General features: G+C 41.0%; 1 long non-coding RNA gene across 1 annotated transcript in view; it reads right to left on the reverse strand.

Moving 5' to 3' along the window:
• LOC117979918 (uncharacterized) overlaps nt 1-26,668 on the reverse strand; it is a 377,793-nt gene that overhangs the window by 339,445 nt on the left and 11,680 nt on the right. Inside the window, exon 3 of the long non-coding RNA XR_010111922.1 lies at nt 20,440-20,507. This is a non-coding gene — a long non-coding RNA (uncharacterized LOC117979918). The remainder of the gene's footprint in view (nt 1-20,439; nt 20,508-26,668) is intronic.

Consider the following 26,668-nt stretch of genomic DNA (forward strand, 5'->3'; position numbering starts at 1 on the left):
TTGGTGAGAAAGGGTTCAGGAAGAGCAGGCTGAAAGTTGTTCAGCAGTCTGTGAAAATATAATGAGAAAAGCCTTCCTCAAACAGTGACACATGAGCTGAGCATTAAAGGAAGAAGAGAAAATTGTGAAGGGAAATCCTGGCAGATGCATGACCTAGGCAAAGACAGAGGTACAGAAAGGGCACAGAGTCCAGGAACAGCAATAACTTCTTGTGGCTGCAGTGTGGCATGAGTGAGCAGGAGTGACAGGGGCCAGTCATGAAACACCTCGCATGTTAAGCCAAAGGATAGAGACTTTCTCCTAAAATCCAGTAGAGTGGAGCAGTTTAGGGCAGAGGTTTGGGATCAGAACAACCAGGGTTCAAATCCCAGCTCTACTGCAGCCTAACTGTGTACTGGTGGTCAGTGAACTTACAGTTGAATCTCACTTCCCTCATCTATAAAATGGTAACACTGTATGGAGCAAAAGATAAGTGCACAATGAGTGGTCATGGAAGCAGTGGGGCTGCATTCTGGGCACTCTTTGGACACTACAGAGAACACACTCTTGTTTTCTTCCCCAGAGAGCGCTGGAGAGATTAACCTTGGACCTGTCCAAAGGGTTTGAGTTAGACAAGGCACCCAAAGGCTCAAGTCACGTGAAAATGTAGTTTTTTCCATAACAGAATCAATCAATGTGGAGGCTCCACTGGGGCTCTGATCCTCTGTCCCATGTGTTCTTGAATGTAAAGTGCCTCAATGTCTCCTACCTGGAAGGACCTGCCTCTTCATCCCCAAGTACCATCCTGTATCCTGTCAATGCCTGCCATTGCCTTCCTGGGAATGAGGCCTCCCATTTCAACAGCTTCTTCCTCTCCCAGGCCTTACTGAAGACAGCAATCTCACCTGACCCTCCTATGCCCTGAACCAGGCTAGGGCAGCTATGACCCAGAGAAATTAAAGTTGTGCAATTTGGTTTTGGCCTCCAGCAAGTCTTGCCTGGGCCCCCGGATGAACACAGCATGGCTGCCCTCTGAACCAATACATGTCCCATTTCACTCCACGTCCTGCAGCCTGTGGCCTGATCTGTTTATTCCATTTGCCAGCTAAGTCCCATGGTGTACAGCCAGATGTAGAACTCAAACCACTGTAATCAAAGCCCATTTCTGCTTGACTGCTGTGTCACCTTGGCAAGGTAACCTTCTCTGTTGCCTATTTTTTAAATCTGCAACACAGGTATAATAATGGTATTTGCTTCATGAGATACTTGTGAGGGTCAAATGAATTAAAGTATGTGAAGTTCTCAGTAATAACAAAGTGCAACAATGATGATGATGGGTCTGGGAGCTGCTAAGAATTGAGGAAACCTTTCTCCATTTTTTTTTTTTTTTTTTTTTGAGATGGACTTTCACTCTTGTTGCCCAGGCTGGAGTGCAATGACACTATCTTGGCTCACTGCAACCTCTGCCTCCTGGGTTCAAGCAATTCTCCTGCCTCAGCCTCCCGAGTAGCTGGGATTACAGGCATGCGCCACCACGCTCAGCTAATTTTTCTTCTTTTTTGTATTTTTAGTAGAGATGAGGTTTCTCCATGTTGGTCAGGCTGGCCTCAAACTCCCAACCTCAGGTGATCCTCCCACCTCAGCCTGCCAAAGTGCTGGAATTACAGGCATGAGCCACCACACTTGGCCTCTCCTTCTTTAAAGTTTTGTAGGCTGCCCAGGGAGCTCCTGGCCTTGTCATGTTTCACACATGCTGGAAACACCCCTCCTGTGACCTCTACCATCTAAGGTCAGGCTAGTGCTCAAGGCAAATTTCTATAAGACAGGCATCTGTGATAAGCTTTCCCACCCCCTGGGAAGACTGGGATATTATAGCAGAAAGAGTGAACCTTGTCTGACCTCCTAATCTTCTAGGAAGAACACCCAGAGAGGGGCAGTGACTAGCCTGAGGTCACACAGCTAACAGGTGACGAAGCCTGGTCCACAATCCGTGGTAATTGACAAGTCCTACCCATGCTATGCCACAAGTCTGTGGTGAAGGGAACCACAAACTTACTAACATTCACTGAGGACCTACTATATGCCAAGCCCAGAAACGGGGGCTTTACATTCATGAACCCATCTCATCTTCACAGGAACTCCAGGAAATGGATGTCATTATTCCCATTTTACAAGTGAGAAAATAATTACAAAGGTTGTAAACCCATACTGGCGTGTGCTGTGGGCAAGACTCTTTAAAGTGTGTGTGTGTGTGTGTGTGTGTGTGCGCGTGTGCTCATTTGGTCCTCATAACAACACTCTGAGGAGGTACAACATTGTTCCCATTTTACACATGTGGAAGCTGAGGCACAGAACACTAAGTAGCTTGGCCAAATCACAGAGTTGGTAAGTAGGTCCCAGAGACGATCTTTGCTGAAGTTCCATACCTTGCCCACATAGAACAAGGATTCAAAGCCAAGCCCAGATGACCCTGGAAGTCACAGTCTTCCATTACCCACACTCCTTCCTGGCCCCTCCTGGGTGCCTGGCCATATTCCAGGCCCTGTGGAAGGCCAGCGGCTGACGCATCTGGCATTTCTAGGGGCTTCCCTGAGTCGCTCAGCCAAGCAAAGTAGCACTAACAATCCTGCCAGGCTGGGGGCTGCTGAGTGCAACTAGAAGTGCACGCACTGGGGATTAAGAGAAGAGAGCAGGCCAGGCGTGGCTCACGCCTGTAACCCCAGCACTGTGGGAAGGCCGAGGCAGGTAGATCACGAGGTCAGGAGTTTGAGACCAGCCTGACCAACATGGGGAAACCCCATCTCTATTAAAAATACAAAAAAACTTAGCTGGGCATGGTGGCACGCACATATAATCCCAGCTACTCAGGAAGCGGAGGCAGGAGAATCACTTGAACCCAGGAGGTGGAGGTTGCAGTGAGCCGAGATCACGCCACTGCATTCTAGCCTGGCAGCCTGGATGACAGAGCAAGACTCCATCTCAAAAAAGAAAAAAAGAAGAGAGCATGATTTTTTTTCCTTCTGGCTCCTAACCAAGGCACTGAAATTTGCAGAATAACTGCCAGATGGGTTACTGAATCTCTGAGCATTCCAATTACCAGCCTCTAAAAGCCCAGTTCCCATTCCAAACCCAGAGCAACTCACAGCAAATGTTATCGTCGCTCACACCCAGGTCACTTCAATTTCTGAGCGGGTACACATTCTAATGGCGGGAGCTCTTTCCCCCTTTGCTTACCCTTTCTCTCTCTGTTTTTCATAGAGCTGAGCTCTGTAAAATGAGTGGCTGCTTCCAACCCTGCCCACAGTCCTGAACATCCTCCGCTCTGCACAATGGCAAGGAACAATGGTTCTGCTATCAGCAGAGGCCACCGTGCAGCTGGCATGGCGATGAAACCTCTGCAGTAGACCCACACGCCTCCCCACTGCTGGCCAGCTCCCCTGTGTGCCAGCAGCTCTTTTCAAGCACAGCATCTCTTTAGAAAGCAAAGCCCCTCCCAGTCTGCAAGCCCACTCCATCCTAAGAAAGACTTTCTTCTCCCCTGGTGCCAGGCCCTTCACCTCTACACTTGAGAGACCTCAGATGCAAGTCCCTGGCCTGAAATAAGAAGGAACAAGGCTCCTTTTTATTTATTTTTTCTTATTTTTTGAGAGAGTCTCACTCTATCATGCAGGTGGGAGTGCAGTGGCACAATCTCGGCCCACTGAAACCTCTGCCTCCCGGGTTCAAGCGATTATCCTCCTCAGCCTCCCAAGTAGCTGGGATTACAGGTGTGTGCCACCATGCCAGGCTAATGTTTGTTTTTTTAGTAGAAACAGAGTATTGCCATGTTGGCCAGGCTGGTCTCGAACTCCTGGCCCCAAGTAATCTGCCCGCCTCAGCCTCCCAAAGTGCTGGGATTACAAGTGTGAGCCACTGCCCCTGGTCAGTTTTATTTTTAAAAAATAACTCTGGCCGAGGCAGGTGGATCACCCAAGGTCAGGAGTTCGAGACCAGCCTGGCCAACGTGGCAAAACCCTGTCTCTACTAAAAATACAAAAACTAGCTGGGTGTGGTGGCGTGTGTCTGTAGTCCTAGCTACTCAAGAGTTTGAGGCAAGAGAATCACTTGAACCTGGGAGATGGCGGTTGCAGTGAGCCAAGATTGTGCCACTGCACTGCAGCCTGGGTGACAGAGCAAGGCTTCGTCTCAAATAAATAAATAAATAAATAAATAAATAAATAAATAAATAAATTTGGGCACATCTACTGCTTGTGCCTAGAACCCTGGATGAAAGAACGTCAATGAAAACATCTCTGTTCTTGCTGTCTTATCTGGCAAAGGAGGAATGACGCAGAGAGGGGATCCACAGAAAGACAAAGACAGCACAAAACAGCCTTACATTTGTCTACAGGGAAACAGAAAAAGCAATGTGAATCAGAAGCTACAATAGGGGTCAAGACAGCATGCAAAATTTAGTGTGGGGCTGCATATCTAGATGGCAGCCTGTTTTATAAGTAAAGTTCTATTGGAACACAGTCACTCCTATTCATTTACATATTGTCCATACCTGTTCTTGCCTTACACTGGCAAAGATATAAGACCATATGCCTTGAAAGCTGAAATAATTTGCTACCTGGCTCTTTACAGAAAAATTTCCCTGACCCCCAAGCCTGCTATATTCCTGGCCCCATTGAGTAATTCATACATTTAATTCTATTGAATCATCACAGCCATTCTTATACTGTGGATATTATTAATTCCTTTGCAGCTGCAGGCTTGGAGAAGTAAAGTCACTGTTCCCAGGTCACATAAAAGTTAAGAAAAGTATTTGGATTTGACCCAAAAGCACTGACCTTCCTTCATACCTGTGAGCTGGGACTCGTGCTCTACCTGTAAGTGAGAGGATTCCAATGAACAGTGAGGAGTTACAGAAAACTCCTCACATGGCTCAGGTGAAGGCAGAGGGGCAGGAGTGAACACAGCCAATAGCAGAGGGGATGTTAAGAGAGAATGCCAGAATTTCAGAGCTTGATGGAGTCTTTGAGATTAAGCTCATCATACTACAGGAGGATAGACTGGAGACCAGAGAAGCAGAGCAATGGGCCCAAGGTCACACAGGGACAGAGGCCTCATGGTGAGCAAAACACCCTAAGAGACTGTGCAGGGTCTGGGTGCTTCTGGCCATGCCAAGCAGGCCTCCTATCAGTTGCCCTGTGTTCACTCTGGGCCGATCGCAGTCCCAGGGCACACCAAAGTCATGAGTACCATCGGGCTCTTTGAAGTCATAATCGAACCAATTGTGGACTTGCTGTTTGTTTTAACTACATGCCCTCGTGTGACTGCAGTTTTTGTTTGACCAGGTGTAGAGAAAGGGCACAGGACTGGAAACCATCTAACCTAGAATCCTGTTTGTCACTGGCTCCATGTGTGACCTTGGGCAAGTCACTTAAACCCTCTGGTTCCAATCTCCAGCTCTATCATACAGGGAGGGAGGGGTGGGGCTGGGATAAACAACACTTTCCTATCAGTTCAAATATTTAAAATGATAATTAATGAATATTTACAAAAAATTTTGAGCTGACAAGAAAGTGTTGTTTATCCCAGCTGATATTCATTAAATAAGATGAATTAATACAGAAATCATTAAGGAACCCAAAGAGAACTCACCAGTTAATTGGCCATTGTGTGTGTGTGTGTGTGTGTGTGTGTGTGTGTGTGTGAGACAGAGTCTCACTCTGTTGCCCAGGCTGTAGTGCAGTGGCACGATCTTGGCTCACTGCAACCTTGGTTCAAGCAATTCTCATGCCTCAGCCTCCCAAGTAGCTGAGACTACAGGCACTCCTCACCATGCTTGGTTAATTTTTGTATTTTTAGTAGAGACAGAGTTTTGCCATATTGTCCAGGCTGGTCTCAAACTCCTGACCTCAGGTGATCCACCCACATTGGCCTCTCAAAGTGCTGGATTACAGGCGTGAGCTACCATGCCCAGCTGGCCATCCTTTTTTTTAAGTCAGACTTCATCTCACAAAATCAAGAATGAATTACTTGAATATCTGTAACTAGAATTTAGGCATTTATTTCACCAAAAATATGCACTGAGTTTAATTTTTGCCTGGATTTGAGCTTTATGCTCAAATTCCTGAATTCTAGTTACAGACAAATGTAAAGATTTGAGCTCACAGCTACGAGTAAAACAGGAGTAACTAGATAGTGCAATGCATTGTGACAAATGCCGTTCATGAGAGGCAGTCAAGAACAGCTATGCCCTGTGGCTTTAGAGCCAGCCAGCCTGGATTCAAAACCTGACTACACCACTAATTGTCTGCAGCCTTAGACAAGTTCTGTAACTTCCTTGTGCCAGATGTCCTCATCTGTAAAACAGAGATAAAAATAGTACCTGTCTCAGGGTGGTTGTGGAGGATCAATTGAGCTAATCCTTGTACAGCTCTTAGAAATGTGCCTGCATAAATGAAGCATTCTATGAACAGTGGCTACTATGATGATGATGAAGATTTACATGGTGACAAAGGAGAAAAAAGAAAAGGCACCTACTACATGATCCAAAGGCACCTGCGTGATCCAGGCCTCCAGGGCTCAGGGGATGTAAGCAGCACAGGCTTCTTCTTAAGGGAAGGAGCATCAAAACCAAGGCTCACAGGAGGAGCAGGAGTCAAGTTAAAGGGTGGAGAGTGGGGTTGAGAAAGTTTCCCAGGCATGGGAAGGGGTTGTGCAATAACCCAGAAATAAGGGCAAATGGAAGTTTTGGGGGAAACCACAAAGAATGCTGGCAGGTTAGGCTGGGGAGATAAGCCTTAATTTGATAACCACCCTCTCCCACTTCTACTCTGGAACTAAAGATGTGTAACTCATCATACAACTTCTCTGCAGAGCTATGTAATAAATTCTGAGGGAATCCCACCCTTGCTGTAGAGGCTGTGTCACACTGGAAATTGGGACTTGAGTTGGCATTTGGTCAAGCAGGAGACTTGCCAGAAGCTGCCAGGGGCAGAAGAACCCAGGCAGAGTGCTGGCTGTATGAAGTGAGGCTCACCCAGGGAAGTCAAGCACTGCTGCAAAAATTGAAAAGGTTGCAGGAGCTAGAGCTGAAAACAAAGTCAAGAGGGCCCAAGGGTAGCCAAGTAAACATGGGAAGAGAATACGGAGAGAGAATAAGAGTGGAAAATAAGCAACCGTGTTCCAGACAACAGCCTGAAGAAGGCTTGGAATGCCAGCATCCTACTTGCACAAGCCCAATCACAAGGTGTGCAGATAGCCCAGCCTGGTGAACCAGATGGCCAAGAGTCTGGAGAGATAAGAAGCACCCCTATGCATTATAGTTTGAGTCATGAGGGGTAGTCTGGGCAGGGGTTAGCAGGGGGACGATCTCTATATAGACCTTTGAGTGTGCTTAAATATTGCCCTCTCTCCATGGGCCTGGGACCATTCCCACCCTCATCATCCCAGGAAGCCCACTGGGGAGGTATTAGAAGAGACATAGTTTTCAACAGCCACAGCTCTAGAGACAGAAAGTCTGCAGTCACCAGAGCCCTCCATCTCATATACAAGTAAGCAGGGACAATAATAGAACTCTTGCAGGGTACTGCATGAACTCACAGAGGCAAAGTGCTTAAAAACAGTGCATGAAGCATAGTTCTATTGATTCTACTTTATTCATTTAAGAAAATGTACTGAAGCCTACTTCTAGGCTCCATGTTGGTTGCTTAGAATACAAAGCCGAGGCCGGGCACGGTGGCTCACACCTATAATTCCAGCACTTTGAGAGACCGAGGTGGGTGGATCACTTGAGGTCAGGAGTTCGAGAGCAGCCTAGCCAACATGGTGAAACCCCGTCTCTACTATAAATACAAAAATTAACTGGGTGTGGTGGCATGCACCTGTAATCCCAGCTACTCAGGAGGCTGAGGCAGGAGAATTGCTTGAACCCGGGAGGAGGAGGTTGCAGCGAGCCGAGATTGAGCCACTGCACTCCAGCCTGGGCATCAAGAGCAAGACTCCATCTCAGGAAAAAAAAAAAAAAAATACAAAGCAGCTGAATATGGCATGATCCCTGGACTCAAAGTGCCTGTAATCTAGTAAGTCAGTCAGGCAAGCAGGCAGATGAGTACGAAACAGAGTTACAGTGGCTGTTAGAGGGAGAAGCCGGGGATGCAGAGGGAGTCCTTGTGAGACCGAGGAAGGACAAACAGGTAGGGAACAAAAAGATAGATGATGAATACAGAATAACGTATCCTGATCTCTAACACCTCTAAGGGTGGCCCAGGGAGGGAGGAGAAACAAATGACAACAAAAACAAGAACCATGAACATAAGGTGGTGACTCTGCCCTGAGAAGACACGGGCCGCTCTCTTGCCAAGCCCATTATCCGCTTATTAGAGAAGACACTGTCATCCATGAAGAAACAGAAAAAGATGCCAATGTCCCACACTTGGAACAAATATATACATCAAAGAGTTACCAACAAGCTGTGACTGAGTCTCCTTTCCTTCCTGACATTCAGGCTCCTGGGTTTTTATTGTTCCCAATCGATTTATAGATGCAATAAACATAAATACAAGAGGCAATGGATTTGTCCCATGTGAAAAAGGAGGCATCGGTGAGTTTCAAATATATTCAGGGCTTTAATTTCTACTTGAAGTTTCATGTTTTGAAAATTAAATAAATTAAGAGTTAGAACAACTATAATTCTTGGTTGCTCCAACACTAAAACATTCAAAGCAAGGGCAAAAAAGGTCTTGCCCAGAATGTAAACTGAGAGTGGAAGTAGTTACCAGAATAATTCAAGGCTCTCTAACATCAGATTTTCTAAGTTTTTCACTTGTTTCTGATAACTGTGACAACTGGGTCTGAATCACATTTTAGGGATCCTTTTTTCCATCTGCTTCCAGAGGGACTTTTGAGCACAAATACATACGTGTTTCTTCAGACTAAAACATCACAGCAGTGTTGGGTTAAACTATTGTTTTAAATTTGATTTTAAAATTATATGTGCTTTTAATAGAAAAATTAGAAAGCACAGAAAATCAAAAATAAGGAAAAATCATAACCTACAATTCCAGTTCCTTGTGGCAACCACAGTTTCACTTTGGGGCATTTCCTTTCTGACATTTTGTTTCAATGCAAATTTTGCTATTTTTCTATTCACTTGCTTTAAGTACTTAAGACTATGTTTTAGGCCGGGCGTGGTGGCTCACGCCTGTAATCCCAGCACTTTGGGAGGCCAAGGCAGGTGGATCACAAGGTCAGGAGTTCGAGACCAGCCTGGACAATATGGTGAAACACGGTCTCTACTAAAAATACAAAAATTAGCCGGGCGTGGTGGGGGGTGCCTGTAGTCCCAGCTACTTGGGAGGCTGAGGCAGGTGAATCACTTGAACCTGGGAGGCGGAGGTTGCAGTGAGCCAAGATCGTGCCACTGACAGAGTGAGACTTCATCTCAAAAAAAAAAAAAAACAAAGTAAACAAAAGACTATGCTGTAGGCCCACATTCATATTTGACTTGCTCACCTAATGATGTGCTATAAGTATTAATACTTTGAGTTGCTATTATTTATCACCCCCACATGTCTGACAGCTTTTCCCAGAAAGGTAATTCAACCTGGCTTTTGAACCAAGGATTGGGAACTGAACCAGCAGGAATGGAAAAGGTAAGGAAAAGTATGCTTTAAGTTTTACTCAGACAGACTGAGCTCTGGGATGAGGATGCTTTGAAGCCTTGAAGATACTGACTCTTCTCCAGCCATCAGGCAGGCTGAACTGGAAAAGGCAGCAGGACTAGCCCCAGGAGCAGCCACATAGGAGGAGCCATAGTGGTTTAGAAAACAAAGCAAAACACTCAGGTCCACAGTTCCTGGGAGCCAGCTGATGTCAGAGCCTCTGAGACCACCTTCAGCTGCTCCCCATTTGGCCAGCCTGACAAGTTAGACTGGTTTATCCTCTACAGTTACTGTATGGAGATGCCAGACACTATCCCCAAACTCATTGCCAGGCACCACTCCCAAACTCACTGCACTAATAGTGAAGGGGACCCTACTTCTAAAATCTGGCAAAGGCTCTCTATTAATTGACCAGGATAGGAGTTGACAAAAGTTTGCTCTTAAGTGAGTAGATAGATAAGGCTCTGTGGGTGTCTTACAGTCTCTGCCACATGTTCTTCTTTGTGTGGTTTTTTAAATAATCATTTTTTTTTTAAATCCTTCTTAGGTCAGGCCACAGGTCAGGGCATATGGACTCCTAGGCAAGAACTTCTTTCCCTTTTTATTAAAAAATAAAACAAAATAGAGATCCTGAGAGTTGTTCTGAAATTGCTGAGACATGCTATGTCAAATTTAGTCCAGTCTTCATTGACATACTGAGAGTAATCAGTACAGGGAATTAAACACTCCATGGGGGAGCCTCCAGTTCCCCTCAGGAGCCATGAGAGTGCACAGGAGTCCCATTAGGTTCTTCTGGAACTCACAACTCTTTTGAAGTTTAAGAAGATGCCTTCCCAGAATCATAAAAGTCTAACTATTACATTCAGCACATGATTTGTGACAATGATGAACTACAGGAAAAGAATTCCAGGAAGATCCATGGTTTCCTCTACTGTCATATTTACCAGAAGCACAAACACAAGACACATTTCCTTGACTTGGAGAACTTTTGAACTGAGTTATATGGGGAACTTTAACCAAGAGCTAGTGAGTATAAGAGGAGGCTGACTATCCAAACAGACAATGGCCCAACTCTACATAAACGTAGAACTCTGACCCACAACTGGCAACCTGTCCAGAAAACCAATCCATCATCCACAGTAACAAACCCAGGAAGCCAGCCTGCTGTCTATAATCAGATGTACAGAAGTCAGGTTAGCAGTAACTGGTAATCTCTAGTCATTTGTCCAGGAAGCCAAACAATAACCCCTGTCACAGTCAATCCACGATGGCCAAGATTTTATTAATAACTGCCAGGCTTCCTAATTGTTGTCCCCACTTTCAGCTTAGGACCAACCAGCAAAAACTAAATATTCACCCCTAATTGATCGCATGGGATGCCCTGCTTTGAGTTAGCCCATGTTCAGATTTCCCAGGTCAACAGCCTCCACCCAGGGCACACCTGAGCCCTTCTCTTCTTTCCACTACGAATCCTTAACACTCCTCTGCCTGCCTTGGAGTCTGGCATGTGACGGTAGCTGACTCCCTTCCTGTAGCAAGCTCTGAATAAATAGCCTTCCTTTGTTCTCATGTGGTTAGTCTTCACTTATTTTCACAAGGTTATGACCCTTTTCTCTATTTTACCTATTTTTATCATAAAACTTCACCAAATGTAGTGCCACTAATTCAGAATTACATAGAATTTAAAAGTAGACAATAACTCAGGGCCTCTCTAATTTGTCACACTAAAGCTATAAATAAGGAAAGTAAAGCACAGAAATATTTGGTCCAATGTTCTGCCTATGACATTAGGCTGCCTGCCTGGAAGTAGGATAATTTCCTACCAGGCTGGGCTGAAGTTCATTCTCTGTGAAATAGAATACAGATTCCAATGAATTGGATGAGTGACATTTGTGTACACTATGTGTACACTGTCATGGTAGATATAAAAAGACATACACATACACAAACAATATATTATATATACATAATATATATTATATGCATAATATATATTATGTATATATAATATATATATGTATGTATATATATACATACATATATATATAATTATGTATAATATATATACATATATATTATACATATATACATACATATACATAATTATATATATATTATACACACATAATATATATAAATATGTATAATATATATTATACATATAACATATATATTATGTGTATATAATATATATAATATATATTATATACACATAATATATATTATAGATATTATATACACATAATATATATTATAGATATTATATACACATAATATATATTATAGATATTATATACACATAATATATATTATAGATATTATATACACATATATAATATATATATTATATACATAATATATGTATATTATATACACATATATATTATGTATATAATATATATATTATATATGTGTATATAATATCTATAATATATATTATGTGTATATAATATATATTATATATATTATATACACATTATATATATTATATGTATAATATATATTATACATATTTATATATATTATGTGTATAATATATATATAATTATGTATATGTATGTATATATGTATAATATATATGTATATATATTATACATAATTATATATGTATATATGTATATATGTATGTATATATATTATACATATATGTATGTATGTATAATATAATATATGTATATATATTATACATAATTATATATAATATATATACACATATATATTATGTGTATATTATATATTATATTATGTGTATATTATATATTATATATTATGTATTGTATATTATATATTATATATTATGTATTGTATGTAATATATATTATGTATATATAATTTATAATACATAATATATTATGTATAATATATAATATATGTATAATATATAATACATATTATGTATATATAATATATATTATGTATATATTATATATTATGTATATATGATATATTATGCATATAATGTATACATGATATATTATGCATATAATGTATACATGATATATTATGCATATAATGTATACATGATATATTATGCATATAATGTATACATGACATATTATGCATATAATGTATACATGACATATTATGCATATAATGTATACATGACATATTATGCATATAATGTATACATGACATATTATGCATATAATGTATACATGACATATTATGCATATAATGTATACATGACATATTATGCATATAATGTATACATTACATATTATGCATATAATGTACACATTACATATTATGCATATAATGTACACATTACATATTATGCATATAATGTACACATTATATATTATGCATATAATGTACACATTATATATTATGCATATAATGTACACATTATATATTATGCATATAATGTACACATTATATATTATGCATATAATGTACACATTATATATTATGCATATAATGTATACATTATATATTATGCATATAATGTATACATTATATATTATGCATATAATGTATACATTATATATTATGCATATAATGTATACATTATATATTATGCATATAATGTATACATTATATATTATGCATATAATGTATACATTATATATTATGCATATAATGTATACATTATATATATTATATATAATATGATGAGGAAACTTGAAAGTGAGTTAAAGAGACCCCCACATACACAAAGAGACCCCCCAAAACACAAAGAATTAGAAAATTATATAAGATGCCATTTCCAAAGTGCATTCCACTGTTAAGTGAAGATGGTGGGTATACCAAGTTCAACAAGATTTTTGTTCTAAAATTTCCCAGAACATTTAATTTTCAAAGGGGGAGAAACTGTAAATGTACTTCCAAACATAATTGATTCTAGAACTCATTCTAAGAAAAGCATCTTTTGACTTCAGGATACGGAAATTATATCTTGAAAAATTCTATTGTAGGAGATTATCTAAGATGTTTAATGACATTTTGAACTCTTACTGAAAGGAAGTAACTAAGGCAAAAAAAAAAAAAAAGTCACTTCCTTAGAAATGTCTAAGTATGTTCCAGGCATTATGCTAAGTTATATTATCTCACAGTATCCCCACGAGTTGAGTATGATTTTTATGCCTGGTATACCAATGAGGAAAGGCAGGGACCAAGAGGTTGAGCAACTTGCCCAAGAGTTGCTTTCCCCAAGAAAAGCTCACTAATGATCCTGCCTTCACTACATTGGCCTCAGGGGGTGCCACTTCCCCTTTATGCTGTGGTCCTAGGACAGAGGGCCCTTTCACCTCTGTGTGTATATCTAAGGCAAGATGTGAATGTGACTCCTAAAAGGCTTTACCAACGGAGAGTTAACATCAGCAAAATACACATAAAGGATCTTCAGGTTCTAAATATTCGAACTTGTAAAAGAGCTAAGAGTGGTTTGGTTAAATATTTGAACTTGTAAAATGACTAAGAGTGGTCTGTTACGAGCTAAATCGTGTTCCTCCAAATTTATATTGAAACCTTAACCCCAGATATAACTGTAGTTGGAGATAGCATCCTTAGGAGATAATTAAGGTTAATTGAGGACTTAAGGGTGAGGCCCTAATTTACCTCTCTCATCTTTTCTCTTTCTCTCTTTCTTCATTTCTTCCTCTGCCATGTGAGGACACAGCAAAAAGTCAGCTGTCTACAAGTCAGGAAAAGAGCCTTCACCAAACCTGAGTCTGTTGGAATCTTGATCTTCAACTTCCCCCAGCCTCCAAAACTGAGAAAATGTATTTCTTTTGCTTAAGCCATCTGGTTTATGTATTTTGTTATGGTAACCTGAGATAACCATGAGAAAGTCCTAACCCCCAGTACCTCAGAATGTGACTGTGTTTGGTGATGGAGCTTTTAAAGGAGTAATTTAATTAAAATGAAGCTGTTAGGGTAGACCCTAATCCAATCTGACTGGTGTCTTTATAAGAGGAGGAGATTAGGACACACATACAAATACCAAGGGTGAGCAGGACAGAGGGACTGCTATGTGAAGGCAGCAAGAGGGCTGCCATCTGCAAGAGGCCTCAGAGGAAAACAGCCCTGCCGGCACATTGATCTTGGACTTCCAGCTTCCTGAACTGTGAGAAAACACATTTCTGGTGCTTAAACCACCCAGTCTGTGCTATTTTGTTATGGCATCTCTAGCAAACTAATAGAGTCAGAATCATCAAATTCAAATCCCAGTACCTTCACTTATTGCATATGTGACCTGAGAAAAGTCATTTGATTCTTCTGAGCCTCAATCTTTTTGTCTGCAAAACTGGAATAAAAACAGCATCCAGTGATCTTTTAAATTTGCTGTGAAGTTGATGAGACCACTTCAGATCACTGATCAGACTGCTTGGTATATAGTGGTAGAGTGCTCAACTAGTGTGAGCTACCATTACCACTGGCATTTACTCCCAAGTGACAGAGTCTGTCTCTATCTCCCACTGCTTGAGAGTGACCTCATAGGTACCTAGGTGCTTCAAGTGCAGGTCAAGAAGGGAATACAAAAGTAAACCTATTGTCCATGTAAGCCACCCACCCCTTCTGTGGTTCCTGACCAAGGATCTGCCAGCCCAGGTGGTTGACAGTGGAAACATAAAAATGTTTCCTGCCACCATCAGGGTATGTTTAACCTTGATCTTGTAGCCCATTGTCTTAGTCATTTTCTGCTGCTATAACAGAATATTAAAGACTGAATAAATTTTTTTTTAAAAGCTGGAGGCATCACGCTACCTGACTTCAAACTAAACTACAAGGCTACAGTAATCAAAACAGCATGGTACTGGTACCAAAACAGAGATATAGATCAATGGAACAGAACAGAGCCCTCAGAAATAACGCCGCATATCTACAACTATCTGATCTTTGACAAACCTGACAAAAACAAGCAATGGGGAAAGGATTCCCTATTTAATAAATGGTGCTGGGAAAACTGGCTAACCATATGTAGAAAGCTGAAACTGGATCCCTTCCTTACACCTTATACAAAAATTAATTCAAGATGGATTAAAGACTTAAATGTTAGACCTAAAAACCATAAAAACCCTAGAAGAAAACCTAGGCATTAGCATTCAGGACATAGGCATGGGCAAGGACTTCTTGTCTAAAACACCAAAAGCAATGGCAACAAAAGACAAAATTGACAAATGGGATCTAATTAAATTAAAGAGCTTCTGCACAGCTAAAGAAACTACCATGAGAGTGAACAGGCAACCTAGAAAATGGGAGAAAATTTTCACAACCTACTCATCTGACAAAGGGCTAATATCCAGAGTCTACAATGAACTCAAACAAATTTACAAGAGAAAAACAAACAACCCCATCAAAAAGTGGGCGAAGGACATGAACAGACACTTCTCAAAAGAAGACATTTATGCAGCCAAAAGACACATGAAAAAATGCTCATCATCACTGGCCATCAGAGAAATGCAAATCAAAATCACAATGAGATACCATCTCACACCAGTTAGAATGGCAATCATTAAAAAGTCAGGAAACAACAGGTGCTGGAGAGGATGTGGAGAAATAGGAACACTTTGACACTGTTGGTGGGACTGTAAATTAGTTCAACCTTTGTGGAAGTCAGTGTGGCAATTCCTCAGGGATCTAGAACTAGAAATACCATTTGACCCAGCCATCCCATTAATGGGTATATACCCAAAGGACTATAAATCATGCTGCTATAAAGACACATGCACACGTATGTTTATTGCGGCACTATTCACAATAGCAAAGACTTGGAACCAACCCAAATGTCCAACAATGATAGACTGGATTAAGAAAATGTGGTACATATACACCATGGAATACTATGCAGCCATAAAAAAGGATGAGTTCATGTCCTTCTTAGGGACATGGATGAAATTGGAAATCAACATTCTCAGTAAACTATCGCAAGGACAAAAAAAACAAACACCACATGTTCTCACTCATAGGTGGGAATTGATCAATGAGAACACATGGACACAGGAAGGGGAACATCACATTCTGGGGACTGTTGTGGGGTGGGGGGAGAGCGGAGGGATAGCATTAGGAGATATACCTAATGCTAAATGACGAGTTAATGGGTGCAGCACACCAGCATGGCACATGTATACATATGTAACTAACCTGCATATTGTGCACATGTAACCTAAAACTTAAAGTATAATAATAATTAAAAAAAGACTGAATAATTAATGAAGGATGAAAGTTTATTTGGTTTGCAATTCTGGATGCTGGGAAGTCCAAGAGCATGGCACTGGCATCTGCTGAGAGTCATCCCAAAGTGTAAGGGAAGTGGGACAGAGAAGGCAAGATGGACCAAACTCACTCTTTTTATCAGGAACTTACTCCCCCAACAACTAACCACTCCCACGATAATGACAATCATCTCTTCAGAGCCCTAATGGCCTAATCACCTTTCAAAGACCCTACCTCTTAGTACTGTTACAGTGACAACTAAGTTTCCAAGACATGAATATTTGTGGACGCTTTCAAATTATAGCATTCTGCCCTTGTTCCCTAAAATTCATGCCCCTCCTCTCACATGCAAAATATATTCATTTCATTCCAATAGCCCCCAAAGTCTTAACTCGGTCTAGCGCCAACTCAAAAGTTCAAAGCTCAGAGTCTCATCTAAATTAAATATGGGTGAGGCTCAAGGCACAATTCATTGTGACACAAATTCCCTCCAGCTGTGAGCCTGTGAAATGAAGCAAGATATCTACCTCCAAAATATAAGGGTAGAATAGGGATAGGATAGACATTCCCATTTCAAAAGGGAGAAACCGGCAAGAAAAGAAGGGTAGGTCATTCCAAGTAACTCCAAAACCCAACAGGGAAAACAAAATTAAGTCTTAAATTTGGAGAATAATCTCCTTTGACTCCTGAATCCTGAACACACCTGAGCATGGGTTGGGACCTACGCAGTTTGCCTATGCTGCTCTTACTGGTTGGAGTCTCATGTCTGAAGCTCTCCCAGACTAGCACTTCACATTGGTAGCTCTACAGATCTGCGGTCTCAGGAATGACCCCAATTCCACCACTCCACTACATGTGTCCTTACTAGAGACTGTCTGCAGCCGCTCCAAACCCACGTTTCCACTGGCTATGCCCTAGTAGTGGCTCTCTGCAGTACCTCCACCCCTCTGACAAGTAAATACCACGATATAAGAGGGAGTGTGAATGCTACTCCCCTGGGAGTGGCAGCCTAAGTCACACCAGGGGCCAGTTGAGCCCTGGCTTGGGCAGCTGAGAAGCGCTGTGCCGAAATGCAGAGTGCAGAGTTCTGAGGCAGTCCTAGGAATGAATCTGTGGAGGGTACCCCAAACTCATCCCCTGAAACCATTCTACCCTCCTAGAGCTCTAGGACTGTGATAAGAAGGCAGCCTCAAAAATTTTTGTAATGAATTCTGGGTCCTCCTCCCATTGTCTTGATGAGTAGCACCTGGCTTTCTTCCAATGACAGAAATCTCTTTAGCAAATGTTCACTTGGCCACATCCTTAGTATTCTCTCCTGAACATTTTTTTTCACTCTTTACATGGCCAGGTTACAAATTTTCCAAATCTTTCCATTATGTTTCTCTTTTAAATATAAATTTTGCCTTTAAGTAATTTACTTACTATCATATCTCACTGTGTGGTTAAAAATAGCCATGCAGCAGCCTGAATGCTTTGCTGCTTAGATATTTCTTCCACCAGATATCCTAGTTGATCACTCTTAAGTTCCACATTCTATAAAGTCCTAGGTCACAGACACAATTCTGCCAAGGTCTTTCCTACTTTGTAAAAAGGATGGCTTTTATCCCAGTTTCCAATACCTCATTTCCCATATGAGACCTCAACAAAATGGCCTTTACTGCCCCTATTTCTACCAACATTCTGGTCATGACCACTTAAATAATCTCTAAGAAGACTCAAACTTTCCCTAAAGCTCTTCTCTTCTTCAGAACCCTCAACAGAATCACCCTTAATTTTCCATTCATGGCAATACAGGCTTTTTCTAGCCTCTGCCCATTATCCAGTTTTAGATTTTTGTTATAGCAACAACCCACTCCTGGTACCAATTTTGTCTTAGTCTGTTTTCTGTTGTTATAACACAATACCACAGACTGGGTAATTTATAAAGAACAGAAGTTTATTTGGTTATAGTTCTGGAGGCTGAGAAGCCCAAAAGCATGGCCCTGGCATCATGGCCTAATCACTTCTTAAAGACCACTCTTCTTACTACTATTCCAGTAGCAACTAAGTTTCCATCATGTTCAAATCACAGCACCCACACATATCAAGATGTCTTCATACTGGCCACAGTGAGAGAAGACTTGGTACAATGTAGGGAAGTACTTGGCTTCCTGTAAGCTTAATAAAACACCAGCTTTATTTTATTCAAGTGAGTCCTCAAAGAACTGCCAGTTAGTAGCATTTTTAAAAAACTTATCTGGGCCATATAATAAGCTACACTGTCATTTCTCTCTTGTATGCTCAGAGTTTAACCTGTCACTTGGTAGTTGTAAAAGAGCAAATGAAGAGGTAGCGGGAGGATTTCCAGTATGTTACTAGTGTCTGTGTGACTCGCTCCAGGCTTCTTGCTTTCATAGCTCTATTTCTCAGTCTTTTATCTCACAAATGAAAGAAGGTAGGCCAAGAAAGATGTTCTACCTTAGTCACATCTAAAGGGTAAATCCATTGACTAGTTTTGAGGGATGTCTGATACATGTCAAAAATCCTAAAATTGTCTAGCTATTATTGAGGTCCAGGAACTCTAGCTTGGTTAGTCCTCTCAAATGATTTTCAGAGTAGGTTAGCATCTCATTTTAAGGAGTAGAGTTTGGGTATGTCATGAAAGTGTTTATGGGAGGCCAAAACACTAGTAAAATAATTTTCATCTTGTTTGTGATAGCTAATATTTCATCAGTGCATAATATTTGCCAGACAGGGTCTTTCATTTATGGAATAAATATTTATTGAATACCAGTTATGTGCTAAACAACAAGACAAACCAAATGCTCTGCATTCATGGTACTTGCATACTGGTCAGGGAGACAAACAATAAACAAAACAAATAATAAGTAAATTATAAGTTATAGAATAATAAAGGTTACAGAAGAGTAAGTCATTGAATAGGAATAATACATGCTAGATACAGGGGTGCAATTTGAAATAGAGACCAGGGAAGTCTTCCCTGAGAAGCTGACATTTGAGCAACATTTGATAGTGAAGCTAAGGATATTTACCTTATAACCACTATCTCATTTAATCCACTGGACGATTAAATATTATGATTTTCCCCATTTATATATATGCATATACATATCTACATTTATAGTTAGATAAAAAAAGATGTCTGAAGAATTGGTTCACATGATCGTGGAGGCTGGAAAGTCCCAAGATCTCCAGGTTGAGTCGGGTGAGTCAGAAAGCTAGAGACTCAGGAGAGCCGAAGGGGAGTTCTAGTTCAAAGGCCAGCCGGCTCAAAATTCAGGAAGAGTCAATGTTTCAGTTTAAATTTAAAGGCAGAAAAATTTGTCATTTACTTGGAGGAAAGGTCAGTCTTTTTGTTCCTTTCAGGTGTTCAACTAACTGGATGAGGCCTACCCACACTGGGAAGATAATCTGCTTTACTCAGTCAACTGACTCAAATGTTAATATCATCCAAAATTATCAGGACAGAAACACCCAGAATAATTGTTGACCAAATATCTGGGCATCCCATGGCCCAATCAAGTTGATACATAAAATTAACCATCACAGTTGTAAAATCTCACTCTACAGTGGTGCCTTAGTCTGTTTTACGTTGCCATAGCAGAATACTACAGACTGGGTAGTTTATAACAAAAATAAAATTATTTCTCACAGTTCTGGAGGCTGGGGAGTCTACAGTTGAGGAGCCTCATGTAGCAAGGGACTTCTTGCTGCTTCACCCTATGGCAGAAGGCAGAAGAGCAAGAGTGTATGTGCAAGAGCAAACTTGCTTTTATAACAAACCCACTCGCAAGATAACTAACCCAATCCCGTTATAACATTAATCCATTTATGCAGCAGAGCCCTCATGACCTAATCACTTCTTATTAGGCACCACCTCCCAGCACTGTGTCAATCAGGGTTAGGTTTCCAACACATGAATATATTCAGACCATAGCAAGTAGTTAAAAGCTAGGATGGGAGGGGATAGGGATAGGGATAGCATAGGGTGGGGATGGGGATGGGAGTGGGGATGGGGATGGGGATAGGGATAGGGATAGGGATAGGGATGGGGATGGGGATGGGGATGGGGATGGGGATGGGGATGGCATGGCATGGCATCACCAGAGAAAGCTGGATTCAAAACTTGACTCCACCTTTTTCTAGCTTGGGTGATTGAAGACAAATGATTATACTCTCTGACCTATGGTTTCCTCATCTGTAAGGTGGGAATAGTCATGCCTGCCTCCAAGGGATGCTGGGAGAATTATAAAAGCTAATGTGTAAGGTGGCTAACACAGTATCTAGACCAGAGCCAACAGTATGAGTGCTGAGTGCACCCTCTCCACATGGAAGGGAACTGTGCTAGACACTTCCCCAGATGCTGTCTCATTGCACATGGCTTCTTTAGGGTTTCTCTTTGGAAACGCTTTTATTCTCAACAAGGCTAATTAGCTAGATTTCTGAGACCCTGAGCTTCATGCGGTTTTTCAGATTGCTTTTCACTCCTTGGAGGCCCAGAAACACTGCAGCCCAAAAAAAGGAAGGATTCTTGCCAGATGCTTGGGGTGGGGCAAGAAACCTGGGTACTCCACTTAGGATGGAGTCATTCAAGGATTGAGAAAACTACAGGCCTGAGGCTCAGTTTTAAGGTTCTGATCAAAATGAGCTGAATACTTTGCTAGAATCTCACAAATAGGCCAGCCCTGAGTCGAAGTTCCTCAGCCCTCCTTTTGATTTTGTCAAATGTCCCCAGAATAAGATATGCAATTCCCTCTTTCTTGTCTCCTTGACACAGAGGAGAGTGGATGTATCCCAGGGCCCCTTCCTCCACCTGCATTGGGGTAGAAATGAAAATCATTTGCTCTCACTTGTGCTACTTATTATAGAAATTTCTGCTTATGGGTTTTCCACACAGAACCAGGCAGAGGCATGGCTCAGTCACTTAGCCGTCTGACCTTGTTGGGTAAGTTGCTTTACTTTCTCGATCTTCAGTTCATTTATACAGGACTATTAATATATACCTCTCAAGGCTTCATTCTTAAGTGGAATTTATTGACTTCCTACCTTGTCCTAGACACAGGAATGATCTTAACAGCTCTGAAGAGGGACAGCTTCACAGGCATGCAATCTCTGGGGTTGCATGGGGCCCTGGGCTCAGAAAGGCCATCTTGAAATTCTTAATAACTTTTGAAGGAAGGGTTCCACAGTTTCACCGAGCACTAGGCCCTGCAAATTTTGCAGTTAGCCATGGCTCTAAGAGAAAGGAATTAACCTTATGCTCCTTTCACAGATGAAAAAATTGTGATGCAAAAAGGTTCAGCAACTTGTCCAAGGTCACACAGCTAGTAAGTAGCACAAGAAGGAAATTTCTTTCTGATTCATGCTTTTAAATCCTCCTGGATAGTGCCTTCCTGGTGAGAGAATTTAATTAAAAGCCATTACTCTGTGCTTTATAACTCCAAGTGGCTTCCATCCCCTGCCATTCTCACTTCCCATCGCCCAAGTAGTCTTTATCCTCATGCTGATGACTCTTAGCCCCACAGCTTTTAAGAAATGATCCCCATGTTGCAGATGCATATGATTCTTGAATATAGTGCCTGGGAGGCCTGCCACAGTTAAGTCACTGCCCGGTCAGTTAGGTTGAGGCAGGATCTCTTTCAAGGGAGCAGAGTTGGGGTATCAATGCCTGCCATCAGTCATCAGGGAAAGTAACAAGACATCAGAAAGTAGATGGAGCCTCCAGTTTCTAGGACAGTCTCCCATCCTGGAAGAGACTCATCTCTCTGTTTGTTTTTCTTTTTCTTTTTTTAATTATTTTAAGCAATTAAATTTTTTTTGAGACAGGGTCTTGCTCTGCCACCCAAGCTGGAGTGCGGTGGTACCATCATGGCTCACTGTAGCCTCTAACTCCTAGGCTGAAGCAATCCTCCTGCCTTAGCCTCCCAAGTAGCTGGGACTACAGGCATTTGCCACCATGCCTGGCTAATTGTTTTTCACTTTTTACAGAGAGGTGGTCTTGTTGCCCAAGCTGGTCTCAAACTCCTTGTCTCAAGAGATCCTCCTGTCTCAGCCTCCCAAAGTACTGGGATTACAGGTATAAGCCACCATGCCCAGCCTCTCTGTTTCTTGACTAGAATAATCAAGATGATCTCAGCCCTATTTGCAGGGGTTAGGAGTGAGCAGAAAGTTGGAGGTGTGGTGTATGAATTGTAAGAAACCCCCTCCAGGAAGCAGCAGGGCTATAAAGCCAAGGCAAGAGAAGTGGCTATAAAAGGGCCCTGGGCCAGTGCACCACGCATCTGGGGGTAGAGGGCAAGTCTCCTAAGACAGAGTTAGAAATAGATCAAGACTTGGCTTGTGAATCTGGACCCAAGACAGGGACAAGGGTTGTGGCAGGAGCAAGAATCTATGCCTCCTAGACTTTATTTCATCCTTCCTTTTATTTTTCCCCTGTGTTTTGCCTCTGTATTGGTGTTGATGGTTGTTATTTTATACAGTAAGTGTATGCCTAAAGGAACCAGGAGAATGGGCCTATAACCTTGCTTGGGCCAGACTTTGAAAGGAGGGAGAGGAGTATATGCCCAGGTAACTTTTTGCCGTATGTGGTGGTGGCAGCTGAAATGAATTGAGGGAGAACAAGAAGAAAGCAATGGTCAAGAGGAAGAGGTAAGTCGTTTAGATGGCTTCGATGGCCCCTGGAGTGGTGGTGCTTTTTAATGTGCATGGTAATCACCAGGACATTTCCCTGTTAAAAGGCAGACCCTGATTCAATAGGTCTGAGTGAGGCCTGAGACTCTGCCCTCTAACAAGCTCCCAGATGAGGCTGACACTGCTGGTCCACAGATTGCACTTGGAGCTGCAGAGCCCTAGGAAAGGGCCAGCCCCTTAGACAATGGGGGCCACCATTCAGATCGGTTTTACAGCAGAGATTCGAACAGGAGTAAAAATGCCAACAGGCTATTTTCAGGGAAGAACGCATCCCTTCAAAGACTAAAAGCTCTTGGGGTTATCACTACAAAGAGAATGGCTAGGAGGAAAGAGAAGTTGAATATTTTCATTGACAGGTTACATTTCTTTTTTGTGAAGGTCAGTATGATCTTAGGAATGATCAAAAGCCCCAGCTGTGTCTCGTATCCCTCCCACCTTACAAGGGTGTCTGAAATTCCCACCATCAGGAAAAATGACTATATTTTACTAGGGCACCATTTCCTCAAGAATGTTCCACTCAGAACAGTTGTTCTAAGGTATTAATTGATAGAAAAAATAAGAGTTCTGTGATGATATTAATTAGGGCAACACTGATGCAAATAAAGTGGAATATGATTCTTTACCACAAGACTCTTACAGAGCGTGTCCAGTGCTAACATACATTGTGAATAGCTAATATAGGAACCAAACTGCCACAGTATTTCCTAACCTTGTTTGATTGCAGAACTCTCTGTTTCTGTTTCTCTCTAGCTCCCTTCCTTTCTTCCTTTACTAGCAATTAAATAAGTGCCAATTACATCAACAAAATGCTGAAGGTGGGAAGGTTCCTTATTTGTTTCAACAGAGATTTATCTTTTTAAGTATTCAGTATTCATAGCCGGGTAGTGACATAAACACTCATATACTTCCAATATGAATTTAAATTGGTAACAGCCTTTTGAAAAGTTCTTTGAAAGTATGAAGGAAAAACAACAAAAATATTTATAAACTTTAAGACAATATATTAACTTACGTGATTCTAGATTTAGATTTTTTAATTACCCCAAATATAAAATTTTTCCAACAAAGCTTTGGAAATGTTTAAAATTATCTATGAGGGTGTCACTCAGTTTAATACACTCATTTGTCATATAAAATCATCACAAATGTCCACGAAATCATGTAGAAGTGTGCTTATGTTATTTTGCTATATCAATTGCAAAAAGCAGCTGCCACTCTTCATTCCTCCTTCTATCTGTGACCTTTGCAAATGACTGGGGAGTCCCATCCCATCCAGAGGTGGTGTCTACTTCCCCACACTGGAATCCAGGCTGGCCTTGTCACTTGCATTGGCAAAGTGTGGCAGTGACACTTTGCCAGCTCTGGACCTCAGCATCTTATGGTTCTGTCTTCTCTCCCAGAATCTTGCCACTGCTATGTACACACCCCCAGGCTGGCCTCTTAGGGAATGAGAGACCAAGGATAGGAGTGCTGTGAACCCACCAGCAAGTGAGAGAACCCGGCCACGGCTGCAGACCCATTAGCAAGCCCCGCTGAAACTAGAGTGACTATGGAACCTTCCAGCTAACCCCTGAACTCATTTGCAATCATAAATGGTCATTGTTTTAATAGGTGGCAATAGATAATTGATAGAGTTATGATGTAATATAAAAAGAAAAAAACAGCGTAAAATATGTCAACTAATGTGAAATTGTTATAAAATAATTATGACCAAAAGAAAAATGATATGAATGAAAATGTGATGAATGGCTGTTTTACAACAGCAAGCTTATTAAAATATTGATATATTTTTATCTCTCTACATTTCTGCATTTCCAAATTTTCTTTGATGAGCATGCATTACTGTCATCATGTTTGCATATTATACAAATGGTTTATTTAGCAATAATAACTCAGGAGTCTTAGGGATAGTTGGTATCTGCCACATACTCTAGTATCTAGACTAGTCCAAAGTATGTGTTTTAAAAATCATAAAACGCCTTATAATCTGTAAGGTGTTATAGTTTTTACTATGGCACCTACTTTCATAATTGTTGAGCACTCTAATAAGATGCCACACTTTCTGCTCCAAAATTGGTAGAGTTTTTACATTTTATTTTTGAGTTAAGAATGTATTAACCCTAAAACACTAACGAATTGACAATCCGAGGATTTGAACAAACTTCCTTACCATTAAGTAATATATATGGCAATAATAAACACAAGCCCTCTGTGTGTCACACAGAAACTTCTCAGGCTAAATAGAGCTGAGCTTTCATCTTGAATGGCAGCTTTGGAAAAAGGATCATGCACAGAGCAACCCTTGAACTGTTTACAGAGACAGTAATGTGAGGAGCACACCCTCCCAAGATAAAAGCTGCTTTATGGTATATAAAGAAAGTCCTTTGAAAGTACTGCTAAAATTGAAGAGACTTTGTAGTTCTCCAGCAACTTTCATGCAAGCATCTGAAAACATTTTACTGACATACACCTTTAATCTGCACAGCCGCCTGAGGGTAAGTAACAAGTTTTACTATCCCCATTTTGCAGGTGGAAAACCCAAGGTAGAAAGGTACCAGAAAATGACACATGCTAGTTAAATTTATTTGGTTGCAAATAACATAAAAAACTAGCCAATCAGGGAATAATTTATATTATATAAATATTATATTTATATAAGATATAATTATATATATATATAGTATTGTATCTTATATTATTAAACAATGACAAAATTAAAAATAAAAATAAATGTGTGTGTGTATATAAAGGACAAAGGAAGGCACATGGCTATGAAAGAAGGAAGTTGGGCAACTCGAGGGCTCTAGGTTCTAGCAATCAAGTCTCTTCAGGGTGCTGGTGTCTGGATGAAGCTGTTTCAGCCATTTGTCACTCCATTCAAAACAAATTGTAGAGAGAGAATGCCTGAGCACCAGAGTTGGGTCACAGGCCAATTCTATGAATGCTGTACACTACGGTTGAGGAGTAACTCCCCAGGAGAAAGAAAGTCAATGTCAGGTAGACACAAAACTATGCATATTTTAGAATGAATGAAATGTAACAGGAAGTTCTTTTTGATTTTTGCCTATCTATCACTTATTACTCAGCCCTTTTCAGAATGAACCAGGAGTTTCTAGGAACCAGGAAGGAAGGGAGCAGTGTTTTTGAGCCTAGCCCATGGTCTGGCACAGAGTTAGTTCAATAAAAGAACA

Source organism: Pan paniscus, chromosome 3 (genome assembly GCF_029289425.2).
Source record: "Pan paniscus chromosome 3, NHGRI_mPanPan1-v2.0_pri, whole genome shotgun sequence".
NCBI lineage: Eukaryota > Metazoa > Chordata > Mammalia > Primates > Hominidae > Pan > Pan paniscus.